Source organism: Etheostoma spectabile, chromosome 15 (genome assembly GCF_008692095.1).
Source record: "Etheostoma spectabile isolate EspeVRDwgs_2016 chromosome 15, UIUC_Espe_1.0, whole genome shotgun sequence".
NCBI classification, from domain to species: Eukaryota; Metazoa; Chordata; class Actinopteri; order Perciformes; family Percidae; genus Etheostoma; species Etheostoma spectabile.
In genome coordinates, this window is record NC_045747.1 from 30,330,994 (window position 1) to 30,335,099 (window position 4,106).

At 43.6% G+C, this 4,106-nt stretch overlaps 1 protein-coding gene and 1 long non-coding RNA gene across 2 annotated transcripts in view; one reads left to right on the forward strand and one right to left on the reverse strand.

Moving 5' to 3' along the window:
- The window catches only part of LOC116703411 (carbonic anhydrase-related protein 10), a 136,351-nt gene that overhangs the window by 39,759 nt on the left and 92,486 nt on the right, over positions 1-4,106 (forward strand). The gene's annotated exons all lie outside the window — the stretch shown is intronic.
- Positions 1-4,106, reverse strand: part of LOC116703419 (uncharacterized) — a 14,076-nt gene that overhangs the window by 5,321 nt on the left and 4,649 nt on the right. Inside the window, exon 2 of the long non-coding RNA XR_004335426.1 lies at positions 2,522-2,527. This is a non-coding gene — a long non-coding RNA (uncharacterized LOC116703419). The remainder of the gene's footprint in view (positions 1-2,521; positions 2,528-4,106) is intronic.

Below are 4,106 nucleotides of genomic sequence, written 5' to 3' on the forward strand. Positions count from 1 at the left end.
GTGTGTGTGTGTGTGTGTCTAAAATACCAAGAATATGGGTCAGAATGGGTAGAAGCCTCTTAAGCTGTGAGCTGGGCTAATGCATCATTAGTTGGATGCTATTGGTTGGCTGCTTCACTGTGTTGAAATCACATGCTGTACTCACAATGCCAGATATCATTCAAGTTTTATCAAACAATTCACAAGTTATGTAAACGATTCATAGCCCTCTGGCCTTGGTGATTGGTGTAATTTTAGTTGTGTTATTTTATACTTAAGCTGTCAATGTTTGCTTGCTCCACAGTAATGTAACGTTAATGTTAGCTACTCTGGCATTTAAGCCCACGCTAGTATTGCATTGCTAGACCTAGGTCTGGCTACAACATAGGATAGGAGACAAACACGCTCTGGGTTATTTGCATTTCTTTTAACTTAATTACAATTGTTATTTGGCGGTGCTAAGCTCTGGAGGCAGCGACGGTACCTCTGCAAAATTATCTCGGGAAGAACTTGTTTCAGTGGAACATTTGCTCCCCGCAAAGCTTAAAACCACCTGCAATATTAAATCAGGTTAACTGTTGACACAATACAGCATGTAAACTAGCTGGATTTATGGTTAAGTGTACATTTCTCTTACCAGTGTGTTGCTGTGTGTACCTCATCCAAAGAAATCCCGTTGCAAAATCGGTCCCTAATGTTCCAGTTAGAGAGAAAATGCTGTAAATCTTCAGTTATTCCCCGAAAGGACCAAGCAGGCCTGCCTTGTTGAACCATCCAACGTTTTTTTAAAAGCTAGTTTGCTAGCTCAAAGTTTGTTATTCTTTCCTTAAAGGTCCCATGACATGGTGCTCTTTGGATGCTTTTATATAGACCTTAGTGGTCCCCTATCCTGTTATCTGAAGTCTCTTTATATAGACCTTATGGTCCCCTAATACTGTATCTGAGTCTCTTTTATAAGACCTTAGGGGCCCCTTAATTGTATCTGAATCTCTTTTATATATAGACCTAGTGGTCCCCTAATAGTATCGAAGTCTCTTTTTATGTACCTTAGGGTCCCTATCTGTATCTGAAGTCTCCTTTATATAGACCTAGTGGTCCCATACTGTATCTGAAGTCTCTTTTATTGACCTTAGTGGTCCCCTAATACTGTATCTGAAGTCTCTTTTATATAGACCTTAGTGGTCCCCTAATACTGTATCTCATGGTTTTCAAGTGTGAGGCGCGCCTCCCCGGGGGGCGCTAGAGCACTTTAGGGAGGCGCGTGCGAGGGAAAAAAAACCGGAGAAGAAGCTATCTTGCTTGCGGTAAAAAGATGACAAATTTTTAGTTAAAAAAACGGAGGGGAGACAAGCTCTGGCGTAAATAGAAAAAAGAGGAAGTATGACCACGACTACTTAAAGTTTGGATTTTCCTGGACTGCTCCCGATGATGCTCCAGGCCGCAATGTGTAATCTGTAAGGAGGTTCTGGCTAATGATAGCTGAACCCTGTAAGCTCCGGCCGCACATTGAAACAAAGCACCCAAATTTAGTGACCACCGCGGGAGTTTTTTTGAGAGGAAGCTGAGAGCTGTGTACCCAGAAAAACAATAGAGACGTTCAGTACTGTTAACGCTAGGGCAACCGAAGCATCTTATCGGGTTCCTACGCATTGCAAAGACGGAAACCCCACACATCGGTGAAACTTTACTTCTTCCTCTGCTAAGACTGTGTTCTCAGTAATGATGGAAAGCTGCTGCTGCCAAACGAATGTCATCCATTTGTCTGACAACACCATCCAACGCCGAATCTCAGATATGGCGCAGATGTGCGGCAACAGGTATGGCAGTTTCGTGAAAAGCCCTGCCTCTCTCCCTCAGCTGGAACGAGTCTACTGTGTTGCAATTGTGCTCAATTAATGGTGTACGTGCGTTTTGTTAAAGAGCAAATTGTGCATGAGGAGTTTTTGTTTTTGTCACCCCTGCCCCGCGCATACAGCAGACGATCTTCAAGGTTTTGAATGATTTTCTGCGGAAAATAATGTGGACTGGGGCCGCTGCTGTTGGAATATGGCACTTTATGGGGGCAAGGGCAATGACAGGCCGGCACGTGTCCTGGTAACAAAAGGTGCAAGAGGTCGCCCCGCTTGCTATTTGGACGCACTGCTACTCACCGCCAGCTTGGCAACTAACGGATGCCCCCCAAGCTGCACACTGTTGCCTGGACGAGGCAGTAAAAATTGTTAACCTTATAAAGGCGCGCGCCTTGACATTGCCCGTGCTTTTTCTCCCTCCTCTCAGGAATGGGTGCGCACTTTAAACACGCTCTTCTGACTGCACTTGGAGTTCCCGTGCGTTGGTTTCCCCGAGGAAAGGTACTATCAACGCCTTTGTGATCTCCGTGAGAAGTCCTCTTTTTCCTCGCTGAATCAACTCTCCCACTGGTAAAACCCATGGCGGCTATGAAGTGGTTTTGCAAGCTTGCCTATCTTTCGGATGTCTTCGAAAAGATAACACACTGACACTCGTCTGCAGGGCAAAGAGTGCAACGTCGTTTACGCACAACGATCAACTCTGTGATTTGGAAAAGTTGGAACGGTGGTGTGCGCGTGTGGAGCGGGGAACAGTGAAATTTTCCCCACGTTAGAGGATGTTTTGGCCAGAGCGGAGCTGAAGGTGGGTTTTTACAGCAGGTGGTCTGCGCGCATTTGGGGAAGCGCGAGCATTTTGGAGAGTATTTTGGAGAGAGACAATGCAAACCAGGGGTGAGAAACCCATTTTCCTTCCCCGTGAACCGCAAAGATGGACTTTCAGCAGAGAGGAGAGGCTCTGGCTGAGCTGAGCTGTGACATGGACCTTGAAACAGGATGAGTGACTGTCACTTGCGCACTTTTGGCTGTCAGTAGGGACTGAATTTCCACAGCTCTCCACGAAGGCAGGGGAACGTCTCATCCCCTTCACTTCACCTATCTTTGCGATGGGGTTTTCCGCACTCGCAAAGATAAAGCAATACCGTCACGGCTGCTGGTTGAAGATGAATCTGCTGGTTATACCTCTCATCAGTGCACCCCCGCATTAACCCAGATTTGCGCATCAAAACCACAAGCACATTGTTCCCACTAAAACTAAGAGCTCCACGATTTTGCAACTGTTTAGGTTTTTGATTTATTTTTTAATTTCAAGGAAATGTGCAACATTTACAGATATTTCAATATCTGTTCACATTGTTTTTTGTTAAGATATGAAAACACTGTTGGTATGTAACGTTTGTTTTTGAGAAAACGTTGAAAAGTGAGTTTTGGGTTGCTCTTATAGAAAAATGAAAAAGGTGCGTATTTGGCCATACAAAGGCCCTGTAATAATAAAATGGAGGAAATTTTTTAAATATGTCATGTGTTGAATTTCATTCGATAAATTCATTTTAAAGATGATGTTCTAAATAAAAGCCAATTAAATGTGTTGTGGGTGCATTTGTTTGTTTGGGTTGATTTATGGGGAGGGGGGCAGCAGGCATTGTGCTCCTTGGAGGGCTGTCACCCTTTCATACTTTGAAACCCCTGCTGTATCTGAAGTCTCTTTATATAAACCTTAGTTGGTCCCTATACTGTATCTGAAGTCCTTGATGTCAGGTTGTGTACTTGTGTTAGAATCATTTCATTATCACGAATAGACGGGAACCACTGAAGTTCTAATGAAGTTTGTTTACTTGAAAGTAGAATCAGTTTTTACAGTACTCGCAGCATCAGTACAGAAAAATGACTGAGGAAAAAGCTTTCTGCAGCAGCCTTTGTAATACAATATGGATTGAGATAAATCACGCAGTCACAGCAAGGCAGTAATGTTGACAGTTTCTCTCAGTCCAGAGGACAAGGACAAGACAGTGGTTCCCAGATACCAGGTGTCCACAGCGGTAATGCAAACAGTTTTAACACGGATCAGAGAAAAAGTAAATATGTAAAAAGTGCATTTATAACGTCATTTTTCTAACAGTACTGTTTCAGGGAGCTGGCCATGTCAACAAAAAGTTATTGCAATCAAAATTGAACAACTTTGTTACCAATGACAAAAAAACAGGAGGACATCACAGACACCATACGAAGATATGATGAAGAAGTAGAGCGACTTAACCCTTGTGTTGTCCTCGGGTCAAA